Raw genomic sequence first — 18,280 nt, 5'->3', positions numbered from 1 at the left:
TTATATTTGATTATTGAAGTTTATTAAAATTAGATTGAAAATAATTAAATTTCTGAGAAAATTTTATTATTTCCAAAAATATAATTTAATTTTTGAGGTGAACTTTGCTACTTATAAAAATAATTGTACTGTTTTGAAGGATTTATTAAATTTTTAGACAATAATTGAATGCTTTAGAAACATTTTATTAAAAATTTTAGAAAATAATTTAATTATTTTGAAAATTTTTATAACAAATTAGGAAAAAAATTGAATTCTTTCGTGAAATTTGATTGAAAATAATTGAATTGTTTCGAAGGATTTATTAAAATTGTAGAAAATTGTTAGTAACTTTTTCGTGAAATTTTATTGAAAATAATTGAATTGTTTGGAAGGATTTGTTAAAATTTCATAAAATAATTGAATTCTTTCGTTAAATTTTATAAATATTTTGTTAAAAATAAATGAATTTTTGTAAAGAATTTTACTATTTATAGAAATTATTGAATTCTTTCAAAGTATTTATAAAAATTATAGAAAATAATTGAATTATTTGGAAAAAATTTTTATAACGAATTAGGAAAAAAATTGAATTTTTTATTAAAATTTAGAAAATAATTTAATTTTCTCGTGAAATTTTATTGAAAATAATTGGATTTTTTCGAAGAATTTATCAAAATTTTAGAGAATAATTGAATTCTTTCGTGAAATTTTATTGAAAATAATTTAATTGTTTCGAAGGATTTATTAAAATTTTAGAAAATAATTGAAATCTTTCGTGAATTTTTATTAAAATTTTATTAAAAATAATTTAATTTTTGCAAAAAATTTTACTATTTTTAAAAATAATTGAATTCTTCCGAAGAATGTTGTTATTTATGAAAATAATTGAATCTTGACGAAGAATTATATTAAAATTTTTGAAAATGCAAAAAAATATTAATTAATCATGTAATTAGTAAGTGAGTTTTAAAAATTTTTGTTTATGAAATTATTCAAAAATTTATATTTCATAATAAAAAGTTTTGTAATTTTCATAATAATAATGAATTGAATATCACACTTCCACTCTTTTTCACTATTTTGTGGTTAAATTTTTTTATAATTATTAATTTACAACTATAAAAATCAATCTGGATTATTAATAATAAATTTTTACCCCCCGCTTATATATTTTGTTTTCATATTAAAATTACAGTTTTCCTAAGGATATCAAATTGAGACAAGGATATCAAAATTGTTGCGAGGCAACAATTAGTTTTCATATGAAAATTACAGTTTTTCTAAGGATATAAAATTGAGACAAAAAACCTTTCAAAATTGTTGCCTCGCAACAATTTTTATACGTTTTTTTGTCTCAATTTGATATCCTTAGAAAAACTGTGAATAGAAAAAGGATATAATTTAAAAAAAATCAACTCGAATTTTTCTTTTTCCTCCTTCTACTATTTTTTTGCCCCCTCGAGAGAAAACGTGAAAAAAAACCGGAACCGCACGATGACTTTGGGGAAAGATAATTTTTTTTTTTTGCCGCTGCTAACTTCTGATAAGTTGCGCGCACTCCTACTTTTCAAAGCAATATTTACCATGATGTTAGAAAAGTTTTTCATTAAACGATATAAGAGAAGTAACTGCGCTCCATGGAGGAGAAATCTACTCAGTAGCAAAGTTAAGATAATTAAATTACGGACAAACAAAAAAAAAAAAAAAGAAGAAAAAAGAAATGGAAGCAAAAAAAAAATATCCGGAACTACAATTTTTCAACAATTGTGAATTACCTTAATGAAGCTCTTAAACTAACGAAGATGTAATACGCTCTGGTTTCTGAGTTTGAAAAGTATGCTACGCCGCTTAAAGACATGAATTCTCTTTCAATGCAATTTCTCATTAGGTTTGAAAGGACATTTTTTTCCTAAAAAATTCTTTTTCCTTTTTTTTCTGAAAAGTGACTTAAAATTCAGTTATTTGAAACTTGTTGGTAAATTTTAATTGTAAACATATTTTAACGAAGCACTACTAAATGATTGTTTTTTAATTAATTTCCTACGAATATAAATTACTATGATATTTAAAAACCAATTGTTATTGTTTTTTGAGTATTTATTCAGTATTTTAATTAATTTTATAATTTACATTTATTTAGGCCCGATTTATTATTATTAAAATATATAAATATTATTTATTTATTTATTAAAATAAATAACTTTAAAAAAAGATAAATTAGTATTTTTTTGGTACTTTTTTTCTAAATTAATTTTTTATTTATAATTTATTGTCTAACCCTCTCAAATAATTAAAAAAAACAATTTAATTAGAGAAGTGGCTCTAATTTCTTTAATTAAATTCTTTTTTTTTTCGTTTTTGCAACTTTTTTTTCCCAATTTCATACGAAATTCGAATGAAATTTTATATATTTTACAAAGAGAGAAAATTGCTTTAATTGACATCCAATTATCAATTATTCGTAAAACAACGGTGAACGATTGGTGCAACGACCGTACGATTGCAGGTGCACACAAACCTCTCAAATTTCAGGAAGTGCAATAAAACAAAACTTCCCTCCCCCCACACCCCACCACCCTTCTTGCTTGTGCCAACCCAATGCCACGTCATTTACGACGACAATTTGTTTTCTTTTGTCCACGTCTACCAGTCTTTATTTTTCTTCACTTGTATTTTTACTGGTTAGAGTGCTGCTTTCAACTAACCACTTACACACTTCATAAAAATTTATTTATTTCTTCATTTGACAAACATTTTTTAATAGAATTCTTTTTTTGAGATTTATCTTTTAATTTCGAGGTGTTTTATTGAAAATGCTAATTGATTTTCAATTATGTGTGCAAACTTTTTAGACATAAAATTTTTTTTTGTTACTAAAAAGTAAATGTGAAAAAAAGTTTTTATAATTAACAAATATTTTTAATAGAATTTTTTTTAAGATTTATTTTTTAAATTTGAAGGAGTTTTATTGAAAATGTTAATAGATTTTCAATTATGTGCAAATTTTTTACATAGAAATTTTTTTTTGTTACTAAAAAGTCTAAGTGGAAAAAAGTTTTTATATTTGACAAATATTTTTAATAGAATTTTTTTAATATTTATTTTTTTAATTTGGAGGTGTTTTATTGAAAATGATATTAATTTAATAAATAGTGAGTTAATAAGTTTTAATAAGTTAATAAGTTAATAAATTCTTTTGAAGAATTTCTTTAAATTTTTTTTCAAGAAATGTAGTTTTTGAATAATTTGAATTGGAATTTTAGAAAATAAATAAATTATTTTCAAAAATTTTATTGCAAATTAAGAAAAAAATTGAATTCTTTTGAGAAATTTTGTTTAAAGCAATTGAATTGTTTCGAAGGACTTATTAAAATTTTTAGAAAATTTTTATTTTTTTATCAAAATTTAAGAAAATAATTGAATTCTTTTAAAAAATTTGTATAACGGATTAGTAAAAAAATTTAATTTTTCCTTAAATTTTATTGAAAATAATTGAATTGTTTTGTAGGATTTATCAACAATTTAGAAAATAATTGAATTGTTTCGTGAAATTTTTTTGAAAATAATTGAATTTTTTCAAATGATTTATTAAAATTTCAAAAAATAATTGAATTCTTTCGTGAAATTTTATTTAAATTTTGTTAAAAATAATTGAATTATTGCAAACAATTTTACTATTTATAAAAGTAATTAAATTGTTTAGAAGAATTTATTAAAATTTTAGAAAATAATTGAACTTTTTTCGAAAAATATTATTAAATTTTTTTTGTAAATTGAATTGAATTGAATTTTTTATAACGAATTAGGAAAAAAATTAAATTTTTTCTTAAATTTTATTTATGGGAAATATTAATAAGTTTTAAATCTAATGTGTCTTTTAATTGACGTGGAAAAAAGGTTTGAAAGTTAATCAATTAAATAATTTAAATTTAATAAAAAACTTAACTAAATTTTTAGATATTTTCAATTTTTAAAACTAAAATTTAATAAATTAAGGAATTTTGAATTTCTCAGCGTGTGGAGTTCAATTTCGATTGTAATTTTGAATTATGAAACATAAGATGGTCATTCTATCACGTACGACCACTTCGTTACACTCTTGAGTTGTATCGAATACACCACAATATCGTGCTATCAAGCAATTTCGGTCCAATTTCGTTGCACCATATATTCGACGTGTTCAACCACAAATTCAAGCATCTTAAATCTTTTCCTTTCGGATGATTACCGATTACGGCGTTTAATTTCTTACTCTTTGAAAATTGTTATCGCTACATGAAATTTAAAAAGAAAAAAAAACAATTAAAACGAGTATTTAATTTTAGAAAAAATCGTAAATTCGAAATTTAATTTCATTTATTTATTATTTTATTTTAACTAAATTTATTCACTTGTCGCAAAAAAAAATTTTGCTTAATTGAACCAAAGAAAAAATAATAAAAAGAATAATAAAACAAAAGAAAGAACAATAAAAACTAAATTATAGGAAAAAACTAAAATTAAATTAATTATAAATGAAAAAAGAAACAATTTCCAAAATGGAATTTACAGAAAAAAAATTTTTATATAAAAAAAAGTCTGTACGTTTTCAAACGAAATTTGCCAATTTCATTTTGAATTCTACAATTTAAACAAAATATGCAAACGAATTTAGCCAACAAATCGAAGGGACCATCAGTTTCCATTGGACGTATCGCAAGCGTTTTCAATTTGCGGCATGCAGCGTGGAAATTTGCATAATAAAGCAGGATTTTGCGATGGCACCATCATTGTAGAAAAAAAAAGAAATATGGTTGCCAGCAGAGTTCCAAGTGGGCGGATTTTAAAATTGTTGGATCAATTTTCATCGAACAAAGTCGTCGTGATATCCGCACTTTGTTAATACTATTTATACCATTCACGATTCCCAAGTTGGTATCAAGTCATCGTTAGGATAATCCTGTTCTGAAGTTGTTTATATAATGACTAAAAATCACTCGAGCAATTTGTACCCACTTCATTCAATTAGTAAATTTATTTTCATGGGGTTGAAAATTTATCTGCAAGAGTCTTTTTTTTAAAAAAGAAACAAACATTTTGTATAATCTTTGAAAGAAACTTTTTTTATAATATAAGATTTTTGTTGCACTGAAAATAAAATTCATTTGATTCAAGTAAATAATAGGCAATCGCAATCTTTTCAAAGATTTCAATTTTTTTAACCGATTTAAATCGGTTAAAAATAACTAATTTAGAAGCAAAAAAAAATTAATTGTTGTAAATTTCAATTTTTAATGACTTTAATTAGAAAAAAATTAGAATTTTTGCAAAAAATTTTAATAATTCAAATTCTTATCAAATTAGTTAAATATTTTAATACAAATTTTATTAATTATCAAAAATAATGGATTTATAGAAAATTTTTAGTTAAAAACACTAAAATAATTGAATTTTGGAGAAGTTACAAATAATTTAAAAAATTCAATTATTTTCAAAAGTAATAGAATTCTTCGCAGAATTTCAATTATGTTTAAACATAATTGAAAAATATACTCGTCAAAATTTAAAAAAAAATTATTATTTATTATTATTATTATTATTATTTATTATTTTATTATTATTTATTTATTTATTTTTTTTTTTACTTTATTTTATTTATTTATTTTTTTTTTAAATAGTAAAATTCTTCTAAGAAATTCAATTATTTTCCAAAATGTTATTAAAATTCTAGGCAAAATTTCAATTATTTTTAAAAATTTCCCTGAATTGATTGCTTTTCAATGTCTGCAATTATAATAAAATTTTTTAATAAAATTCAATTACGTAAACAAATTTTTTATAAATATCTACTCAAACATTTAATTATTTACATTTTCTTCTCAAAAATTCAATTAATTTCAGAAATTTTATTAAAATTTTGTTCCACAATTCAATTATATTTTTATAAATAACAATATTCATCACAAGAATCTCGTGAAAATTTCAATTATTTCTAGAAATAATTAAATTCTACTCCGAAATTCAATTATTTACAAAAATTTTAATAAAATTCTTGAACAAAAATTCAATTATTTTCAAAAATTTTCCTTAATTCAATATTTTTTAATATCTACTATTTTAATAAATTTTTCAAAAGAATTCAATTATTTAAAAAAAGTTGTGATGACATTCTACGCAGAAATTTAATTATTTTCATAAACAATAAAAATTTCACACAAATTCAATTATTTACCATTTTTTTGTAAATTTCTTCGCAATAATTCAATTATTTTCAGAAACAAAAGAATTCTTTTTAGGAATTCAATTATTTTTAAGAATAATAAAACTCATTGTAGGACTTTAATTATTATTAATACAATTTTAATCGAATTCATCGGGAAATGTAATTATTTTTAAATATTTAGTTAAAATTCATCAAAAGAATTTAATTATTGAAAACTTTTCGATAAAATTCTGTTTGAGAATTGAATTTTAAGAGATATTCAATTAATAAATAAATTATTCATTTTTGTTTTTAATTAATTGAATTATGGAAGAATTTTCTAATAAAAATTCATTTAAAAATTGATTTAATTCGCGAATCGAAATTTCGTAAAATTGAATTGTAAACAATTGGTTTGGAAAATTCTCAAAGATCTTTTTCAAAAATTAATAAAAATAATTGATTTATAGAAGAATGTTAATTAGAATGTTAATTTCACTAAGAAATTTGAAGTTTGGGAGAAGATACAAATGATTTCAAAAAAAAAATTCAGCAGAAATTCAATTATGTTTTAAAATTTTTTTAAATTCTTGTAAAAATTTCAAGTAGGTATTGCTATAAATATCAAATTCGTCTCAAAAATTCAATTATTTTCAAAAATGTTATTAAAATTCTTGGCAAAATTTCAATTATTTTCAAATATTTTCCTGAATTTAATGATTTTTAATATCTACAATTTTCATAAAATTTTTTAAACAAATTCAATTATGTAAGCAAATTCTTTATAAAATTCTACTCAAACATTTAATTATTTTCATTTTCTTCTCAGAAATTCAATTATTTTCAGCAATTTTATTAAAATTTTTTTCCAAATGCAATTATATTTTCATAAATAACAATATTCATCACAAAAATTCAATTATTTTCAAAAATTTCAATTAAAGAAAGAAAAGAATTCAATTATTTTCAGCAATTTTATTAAAAATTTTTTCCAAATGCAATTATGTTTTCATAAATAACAATATTCATCACAAGAATTTAATTATTTTCATAAATAATAAAAATTTTACAGGAATTTAATGGTATTTAAAATAAAACTTGTGAAAATATTTTTCGAAAAAATCAATTTTTATTTTTAATTAATACAATTTTAAATTAATTCCTCGAAAAATGCAATTATTCTTAAAAATTTCAATTAAAAAAGGAAAGAATTCAATTATTTTCATAAATAATAAAATTCTTCTCAGGAGATCAATTATTTTTAAAAAATTTAATAAAATTCTTTTGATTCGTTTTTTGTCTCAACAATTTGATATTCGAATCAAAAATAAAAAGTATTTTTTCTTCTTCAAATTGTTTTTGGTGGAAAGAAATTTTTTTCCTTCTATCGCAATATATATGAAAGGGTCTGCAAAGCACGTAATCGCTCATTTAATCTGACTGTTGATATGAATGGCTCCCTTAAAAAAATATAAATACATCTCTCCTTTTAAGAATATGTATAGGTCAAGAATACATAACTGGCACCCACATCGTCACCTACACTATACTCGTGGCATTCGTTTCTTGAACGGGGCGTCTCGCGCGACTCTTTTGTTCCGTCTCCTAACACGTTTTATTACACAGATGCACCTAGTGCAGTCTCCTTTCACGAAGAATCGGTCTCTCCTTTTTAAAAGGCGCGCCGCCTGCATCCAATTCAGAGCCAATTGAATTCACAGTTCCATCCATTACGAGCGTCCGGAAAGGATTACGAATTGTACGAAGCCGGGGCGTGCTGCATCTGCATCTTTTTCATTCTCTGTACCTTGGAAATGCACACGTGTGGGAGAGACGGCGCGCAAAAAAAAAAAATAATTGCCCCCGAACAAATAAAAAAAAAATACATCAGATAAATGTCCTCGAATTTCTATCTCCTTGGGAAGTCTGCGTGTACTCCTCCTTTGCCGAAAGGAACCTAAATCTCAAGGAATTCGTTGGGTGCATATGAAGCAGTATTTGAATTTCATTCCTCGACTTTCTCGAATGCAATTTAAAGTTTTATTGTCTTTTTAAAAATTGGGAAAATGCTCTCGAGTTTATTTCAATTCAGATATAATCGAAGATTGCCGAAATAACAGGCAATCTAGTTTCTAAATTTGAAATTTTCATTTTTTTCCTAACCCTAAAGGCCTAATTCTGATTCACTCTAAAAATAATTAGGTACTAAAATAATCAATTATTTACGAATTTCTTTAATTGGAAAATTATTCCAAAAAAATATCAAGAGATTTTTTCAAAATACAAATTTAATCATTATTATTTTTCCATAGAAATTAAGATTTTCAAAAATTTCAAATTCAAACTTTTTTTAAATTCAACAACTTTTACGAATATTATTACAAAACAAGAAGAATTCGAGTCTTCGACTCGGAGTTATTGATTTCTTCATAAAGATGACTGAGTGATAAAAATTATTATTTTATATTAAAAGAATATTGTTACTTGCAACTTCTTCAAAATTATTTTCATCATTTCAATTCAATTATTATTTTCTAGAATTTTTAACTAAAATTCTTCTTAAAATCAATTATTTTTAATAATCTTTGAAAAAGTTCTTTGAGATTTTACAAGTCCATTTGTTTACAATTCAAATTTACGAAAATTCGATTATTCGAAAATTCTTCAATTAAATATGTGTTAGAAAATAAAAACTTCAAATAATTTCAAAAAAATTCAATTAAACTTTTTTTTTAAATTACTTTTAACAGAATATATCAATTAAAAGTTAGAAATATTCAGATTTTCAAAGATTTTAATTTGAAACCTGTTCGAAATTCAAATATTTCTAAAAAATTCATCCTATAATGCTTTTAATATTCAATTATTATTTAAAAATTTCAACTGAAAATCATGTTTAAATCAATTTTTTATTAATAAATTCTACGAGAATCCATTTATTTAAATACAAAAATAAATAATGTATTGAATAATTGAATATTTCCTAAAATTGGACTCTTATAAAGAATTTTGATTCACAAATTCTAAATAATTGAATTCTTAAGGGCATTTGAACCTTGATGACGTTTCAGTTTGTGCAAAGCATGTGTGACGTCATCAAGTTTCAAATGCCCTTAAGGTACATTTTAATAAAATTTTTAAGAATAATTGAATTCTTCGAGGAATTAAAATTGAAAATAATTAAAATTTTGTAATAAGTTTTATTATTAATGAAAACAATTGAATTTTTGCAATGAATTTAATCAAAATATTTTTAAATAGATAATTGAATTAATATGAGAAGAATTTTATTATGTATGAAAATAATTAAATGTTTGAGTAGAATTTTATTAAAATTTGTTTTAATTAATTGAACGCATTTGGAAAATTTTATTAATAAAATAGTAGATATTGAATATCATAGAAAATAATTGAAAATAATTTAATTTCAAAGAAGAATTCTATTCTTTATAACGAGAATTGAAATTTTGACGACAATTTTAAAAAAGTTTTTTAAAATAATTGAATTCCTGAGAAGAATTTTATTATTTATAAGAATAATTGAATTCTTTCTTTCTTTAATTGAAATTTAAAAAAAAAATAATTGCATTTTTCGAGAAATTAATTTAAAATTGTATTGATTAAAAATTGGTTTTTTCGGAAAATATGTTTACAAATTCTATTTTAAATAATTAAATTCCTGTAAAATTTTTATTATTTATGAAAATAATTGAACTCTTTTGATAAATATTGTTTGTTCAAAAATTTTAAAAAAATTTCGTCAAAATTTCAATTATCTGTATTTAAATAATAAAATTCTTCCACAAAATTCAAATTTTTTTCAAACATTTCCCTGAATTTTATGATTTTTAATGTCTACAATTTTAATTAAATTTTTTAAAAGAATTCAATTTTGTAAACAAATTTTTTATAAAATTCTACGCTATCAATTAATTATTACCATTTTCTTCCAAAAAATTAAATTATTTTCAGAAAATTAAAATTTTTTTCCAAATGCAATTATATTTTCATAAATAAAATTGAATTTATGCGAAGAATTTTATTACTTTTGAAAATAATATTGAATTTCTGCAATAATTTCTAACTTTTTCAAAATTTCCAAAATTATATCGTACAATTTATGAACTTTTCATGTTTTCTCAATCAAATTACGAACGTTACGGACTTTATTTTTTAAGAAAAAAACTGACTTCTACGGATTACAAGCAAATTTACGGACATTTCCGGGGTATACGCAATTTTCGCTTAAGTAAAAATTTTGTTAAATAAAAATTAATTCAAAACAATTGAAGCTTGATTAAACAAAAATTCATTGGAGTGAGGAATGGAAACTGAAGAAATGAATAAAATAAACGGGAGTTTGTGACAAAAAAGGAGAAAATTAGTGCAGAAGACTTTAAAGAAATCGGAGCGCAGAGCGCATCTTCTCATTAACATTGTAGAGAGGGACAGATTCAAGTCAAGTCGAGTAATTAGTGAATCCTTGCAAGTTTCGCAATGAATAGATTGGAAAACGTCTGAAGTTGTCTCCTGATGAACAAGAGCGTTCCCCTTTTGTCTCGGTTTCCTTCCTTTTCAAGATCTACAAACTGCAAAGTGCTTGTGTCAATTTGCGTCAAAGACTTTACGAAGCCACACCAATAAGCAGAGCCACAAACTTGTCTCGATGTGTTACTTCGCAGGAAACTTTCCCCATACCAAAAGGGAGGTTGACATCGCACTATATACATCCAAAACAAAATTGCATCCCAACTTCTAAAAGGTCACAAAACTTTTGTTTATTTTCAAAAAAGGAAAGAGACTTTTCCCCTGCAAAAAAAGTTCTTTAACTTGTCCCACTAAAAAAAATTTCCAAAAAGGGGATAAAATTCTCTTTTAGAGAGTCTTTTCTTTTTCAAAATAGAATTTTTCCCTAAAAACAAAAGACTCTCTAAAAAAAGAAAAAACTTTTTTTTATGGAATTGAAAAAAAGTGTGTTTATGCATTTCACGATTTACAAGTCTGAAATCGTGAAAGCAGTGCGATCAATGCTGATTAAAAACTTGAATGTCGGATATGTCTAAGAGATGAAAAATTTTAATCGACTACGTTCATGGCTCGTTAGCCGGCAGTTCTATTATCGAACCTAAGGCGTGAATCCATTTATACTTTCTTTTTATACGAAAGATTCCCCGATGGTTTTGAATCTTCGTGACTTGGCGAAATTATCTTTTCTAGCATATAGATTCAAAATGGAAGAAAATATTGTCGACAAACTACCGCAGACAATTCCTCACAATCAGGAATATTAATTCTTTTTCATAAAAATATATGTCATAGGATTAGAGACTTCTTGGCAGATTGTACGGAAAATTTAATTAAGAGACAATATTTCGTCTCTTTTGCAAATTCATCGCACTTTCAAAACTCTCATCTCTAACTTCTTTGAATTAATTGCGAGAGAATTTTTTTTTTACTCAGGGAAAATACGATGATCGTAAATGAATTTAACTAAATGCACTTATATAGTGAAAAACTTCCTGACATTGCAATTTTAATTGTTGTAATAATCATAAAGTAATAAAAAAGAGGACTTTGAGAGATGACTTCGTAATTGCTTTCACGAACTGCTGCCTTTCTGAATAGCTGTATTCAGATAAAGTCGAGTATAAATTCACTTTAATAAATGTCGGATTGCAAAATTTTATGGGGACGATTCATCTAAATCTGTTGCTTTGGGTAAATTTTGAAAGAGAAAGAAAATAAGAAAGGTAATCAATTTTCTTTGTTATTATCCTTTATTATAGCTAAGCATTTTTTTAAATTTTACCCAGCTGAAAAAGTTCTATAGAGTTTCACTAGAACGATTCTGTAGAATTTCTACATGAATTCTACTAAATTTTACTGATTTTCAATTATCTTTATAAATAATAAAATTCTTCTCCGAAAATCAATTATTTTCAAAAATTTAAATAAAATTCTTGTCAAAATTTCAATTCTTTTCAAAAATTTTCCTCAATTTAATCTATTATTTTCATAAAATAATAAAAATTTCGCAGAAATTCAATTATTTACAAATTTTCTTTTTTATAAATTTCTTCGCAATATAATTCAATTATTTTTTGTATTGAAATAATTGAATTCTAGTAGAATTTTATAATAAAAATTGGTTTAAAAATGAATTTCACTTAAAAACAAATTAATTTGAAAATTCTCAAAAAACTATTTAAAAAAAAATTATGAAAAATAATAGATTTATAGAAAAATTTTAGATAATACTTGAAAAAAATTTTTATTTTGGAGAAGTTAGAAATTATTGCAGAAATTCAATTGTTTTCAATAATAATAAAATTCTTCGCAGAAATTTAGTTATGTTGAATAAATAGTAAAATTTTTAAGAATTCCATTATTTTTATAAATAATAAAACTCAATGAATAATTTCAATTATTTTTAATCAAATTTTAGTCAAATTTCTCGGAAGATGTAATTATTCTTAAAAATTTTATAAAAAATCATCGAAAGAATTTAATTATTTAAAAATATCTTGATAAAATTCTTCATCAGAATTTTAATTTTAAGAAACATTCAATTTTTCAATAAATTATTCATTTTTGTATTTAAATAATTTAATTGTAATAGAATTTTCTAATAAAAATTAATTTAAAAATGAATTTCAATTAAATTTCTCTGAATTTCAATTATTTTCAAAAATTTTCCTAAATTCAATGATTTGAAATTTCTACTATTTTAATAAAATTTTCCAAACCAATTCAATTATTTAAAAAAATTTAATAAAGTTCTACATAAACCTTTAATTATTCTCATAAAATAATAAAAATTTCACAGAAATTCAACTATTTACAATTTTTTTTATAAATTTCTTCGCAATAATTAATTTATTTTCATAAATAATAAAACTTATTGCAAAATTTCAAAAAAAAATTTTATACAATTTTAATTGAATTCATCGAAAAATATAATTATTCTTAAAAATTTTATTAAAATTCTTCAAAAGAATTCAATATTAAGAAACATGCAATTATTCAATAAATTGCCTTTTTTTATTTAAGTAATTGAATTTTAGTAGAAGTTTCTAATGAAAATTTATTTACAAATAAATTTTAGTTAATATTTTAGATATTAATTGAATATTAAAAGCATTAGAGCGTCAATTTTTAAAAATAATTGAATTCGGAAGAGGTTTCTCATTAAAATCCTTGAAAATTTGAATTTTCCATTCTTTTAACTAATAATTCTGTAGAATTAATTTTTTTTTGAAAAAGTTTAATTGAATATTTTTTATATTTTTGAATTTTTTATTTTCTCATATATATTTAATTGAAGAATTTGCGAATAATTGAAATTTTGTAAAATTGAATTTTAATCAAATTCCTTGAGAAATATAATTATTCTTAAAAATTTTATTAAAATTCGTTTAAAAGAATTCAATTATTTAAAAATTTATTGATTAAATTCTTTATGAAAATTCAATTTTAAAAAAATTGACAATTATTCAATAAATTTTTTTTGTATTTAAATAATTGAATTATAGTAGAATTTCTAATAAAAATTGATTTAAAATTGGATTTTAGTGAGAATTTTAGATTATAATTGAATATTAAAAGCATTAAAGTGTGAATTTTTAGAAATAATTAAATTCTGAAAAGGTTTCAAATTAAAATTTCTAAATCTATTATTTATTTTTGTATTTAAATAATTAAATTCTTGTAGAATTTTCTAATAAAATTTGATTCAAAAATGAATTTCAGTTAAAATTTTTGATAATAATTGAAAATTAAATGCAATATAGCGTGAATATATTTAATTGAATAATTTACGAATAATTGAAGATTGTAAAATTAAATATTGTACTTAAATAAATAGATTTTGAAAATTGTAGAAGAACTTTTTAGGAAAATTAATTGATTTAAAGAAAAATTTTAATGAAAAATTCTTATAAATAATAATTGAACTGAAATTATGAAAATAATTTTGAAGAAGTACCTACAATATTCTTATAATATAAAATAATTATTTTATAACTGGGCATCTTTAATCATTATTATAAGTTGGTGATTTGGAAAAAGGTTTTAATTTTAATTTTTGAATTTAATTTTTGAATTTTTGAATATATTAAAATATTAAAATATTTAATATTTTTGAAAATCTTAATTCCCATGGAAAATAATAATCGATTCGTTTTTTGTCTCAATTTGATATCCGCAAAAAAAATGTGTAGAGAAATATAAATAAGGTAAACGAATAGTAGAATAAAGTGGTTAATAAATTAAAAAAGAGTTAAAATAGAAAGAAAATACAAAATTTTTTTTTTGTTTTAATTTAATTCAAATTAGAGTTTTGTCTTTTTTGTCTTCTCGTTTATCCCGGCTGAAAAGCGTATAATCCCCTTTCGCAAGTGCCCACCACCTGCAGGAGGTATTTATCATGCCGCCCATCTTCTGCAAACGCCTCCGTATGGGCAATAAGCAGTTTATCAGTCATCGGCAGTCGACCACGTGCCTTTTGCGACGTCACATCCGCGCACGCGTCATCTATAGGAAGTTATTCTTGAATAGCTAATTAATGAGACAATGATGCGGAACTCTAAACCGGAAGAGTTCTTTATGAAGTAAACTGCCTCCTTATTGTCATGCAACCGCATACATCATCCTATCTGACGCGCCACTAATTAACCGAACCCCTTCCTTTCATCATTCTATTATTTTCTTTTCGAAAATATTCGCAATTTCATGTTTTTAATTCTTTACTTTTTTTTGTTTTTAATTCAAACTTTTTAATTCTTTATTCTTAATAATAAATAAAATATCGAGTTTATTTTGTACTGAAGAAAGTAGAAAATTAGAAAAAAATTCTTCAAAAATCAGGAGGTACATTTGGCAATTGATAATTCAAAGTTTGTTAATTGAATGTCAAATATCCCGAGGCTTGTGAAAATTATGATCGTTAATTATGTCACGGGACGTTGCTTTATTGCCACTGAATTTATAGGCAGCACGTACTCGATGTCCTTACTCGCGAGTCACGAGTTCATTTTCAAGTCAATTATAATAAAAGTCATTGTCACAGATGTTTACATAATTCAAAACCATAGGCGCAAAATTAACCAGTAATTAGTAATTACCAAAGTTCACAATTTAGATGAAAATTCCTGATTAATATTCCTAATTGAAAAATTAGCAATTAGCAAAAATAAATTTTTGAAAATTTCTTTTCATTGTATTTTTTTTTTAATTCATTGAATGATTGACATTGGAAGAGCGTAAAAAAATAAAATCCAGGGATTAATGAAGCAAACGAAAATGCTGATAGGAGAAAATTGAAATTGCACAAGAATGAAGAAGCGTGAAAGCGGCAGGTAGACAACTTAATTGCACCTGTACCCGACGCCTCATGTGTCACACGTGAATTCGCTTTTCATGCTTGTCATTTAATTACTATAATCTCCCTCTTTTTTGGAGTGATCCAATTTCAGGAGACAGATTTGTGTCGCCATGTCTGCTATGAAAAACCCACAATCTTCTTATCAAAATCAACTTTCACCAAATATTTCATATCTTCTCGAAAAGATAAACAAGAATTTAAAAAAAAATAAATAAAAAAAAATTCTCCGTATACCTGAACTGGTCCCTGTTTACTCATGTCATTAACGTAATCCCTTAATGGCAAACACTTGTAATTCGATCATTCTCCTTACTCCTGGTAATTGTTACCTGTTTCTCGCATATGAAACTCAAGAACCCTTTCAACTGATATTGTTTGTTTGCTTTCACAAGTAATTCATAAATAAAACGAAAAAAAATTATACAGGGCTAAAAATTTAATTTTTCCCTGATTTTTTATTTTAACAAATAACAAAATGATTCTCTTTCAGTGAGAAAATGAAACTATTGGCCCGATAGCGCCAATACTATTGAATTCCATTTTTTTTTTTTTTTTTTTTGAAGCAATAATTTCTGTATTGAATTAAAGAAATATAATATAACAAAATATAATAATTCATAATTTAGAACTAGAAGAAATTATCTAAAACCCAATTTTCATAAAGTTTTTCGAAAAAAAAATTACTGAAATAGATTTTTATTATAAAATTCTTCTCAGAAATTCAAATATTATTGAAAAATTATAATAAAATTCGTTGCAAAAATTCAATAATTTTCATTACTAATGTAACTTATAGCACGATTACAATTATTTTTAATTCAATTTTAAATTAATTCCTCTAAAATACAATTATTCTTAAAAATTTTAATTCAAGAAAGAAAGAATTCAATTATTTTTATAAATAATAAAATTCTTCACACGAATTCAATTATTTAAAAAAAACTAATAAAATTCGTTACAAAGATTCAATTATTTTCAGAAGTAATAAAATTCTTCGCAGAAATTCAATTATGTTCAAAATTTGTTTAAAAATTCTAGTCAAAATTTCAATTAACTTTACAAATAATACAATTCTTTACTGAAATTCAATTATTCTCAAAAATTTTAATAATATTTTTAGAAAGATTTCAATTATTTTTAAAAATTTTCCTCAATTCAAAGATTTTTAATATCTACGTTATTTTAATAAAATTTTCCAAAAAATGTAATTATTTATAAAATATTTAATAAAATCCTACGCAAACCTTTAAGTACTTTCATTAAATAATAAAAATTCCACGAGAATTCAATTATTTTCGTAAATAATAAAATTCTTTTTAGGAATAAATAAAACTCATTGCAGAATTTCAATTATTTTTAATACAATTTTAATCAAATTCTTCGAAAAATATAATTATTCTTAAAAATTTTATTAAAATTCATCAAAAAATTCAATTATTGGACAATTTTTGATAAAATTCTTATTATGAAGAATTGAATTCTAAAAGATATTCAATTAAAATTCAATTATTGAAAAATTTTTGATAAAGTTCTTTATGACGAATTGAATTTTAAGAGTCAGTTTTTTTTTAAAAAACGTCCGTTTATTTTTATAATAACAATATTTATCACAAGAATCTAGTCAAAAATTCAATTATTTTTATAATAATAAAATTCTTGTCAAAATTTAAATTATTTTCAAAAGTGTTCCTCAATTCAATGACGTTCAATATCTACTATTTGAGTAAAATTTTACAAAAGAATTCAATTATTTAAAAAAAAAATTTTTTGTAAAATTCTACCTAACCATTTAATTATTTTCATAAATAATAAAAATTTCAAATTAATTCAATTATTTACAAAATTCTTTAAAAATTTCTTTAATTTAATTCACTCACTTTTATAAATAATAAAATTTTTGATGAGGATTCACTTAGTACCAGAAATAAAAATATTCTTTTCAGGATTTCCATTATTTTCAAAAATAATAAAACTCATTTCAGAATTTCAATTTTAATTATTTACAAAATTCTTTAAAAATGTCTTTACTTTAATTCAATTATTTTGATAAATAATAAAATTTTTTACAAGGATTCAATTATTATCAGAAATTAAAAAAATTCTTTTCGATATTTCCATTATTTTCAGAAATAATAAAACTCATCGTAGAATTTCAATAATTACTTTCAATACAATTTTAATCGAATTCCTCAAAAAATGTAATTATTCTTAGAAAATTTTAGTACATTTCGTTAAAAAGAATTCAATTATTTTCAAGCTTATTTATAAAATTTTATATGAGAATTCAATATTTTTAAAAACATTCAATTATTCAATAAATTATTTATTTTTGTATTTAAATAATTGAATTTTCTAGTAAAAATTGATTTAAAAATGATTTTTAGATCATTTTTAGTTTTATTTATTTAATTTTAGTTAAAATTTTAGTTAATAATTGAAATTATTTCAACTTTTTATTTTCTAATATATATTTAATTGAAGAATTTCCGAATAATTGGTTCATATAAATGGTTCCTAATTTTGATTTCTTTGGTCCGTAAATTTCGTATTTTTAAATACTCTCACCGGTTCGAGCCCTGAAAATCATCAAAAACCTTCTTCTAATCGTGATAATAATAATTAATGGCGATAATTCACCAAACAAAAATTGGAAAGTTGCAAGATTTATATATTCATATTTTCTATAGTTGGGAGATTTTTTTTTTTTATATCAAAGAATAAAAAAGACAAAAAAC

Source organism: Leptopilina heterotoma, unplaced genomic scaffold (genome assembly GCF_015476425.1).
Source record: "Leptopilina heterotoma isolate Lh14 unplaced genomic scaffold, ASM1547642v1 Lhet_168, whole genome shotgun sequence".
NCBI classification, from domain to species: Eukaryota; Metazoa; Arthropoda; class Insecta; order Hymenoptera; family Figitidae; genus Leptopilina; species Leptopilina heterotoma.
The sequence above is the reverse complement of the archived record's forward strand: the minus strand, read 5'-3'. Positions refer to the sequence as shown.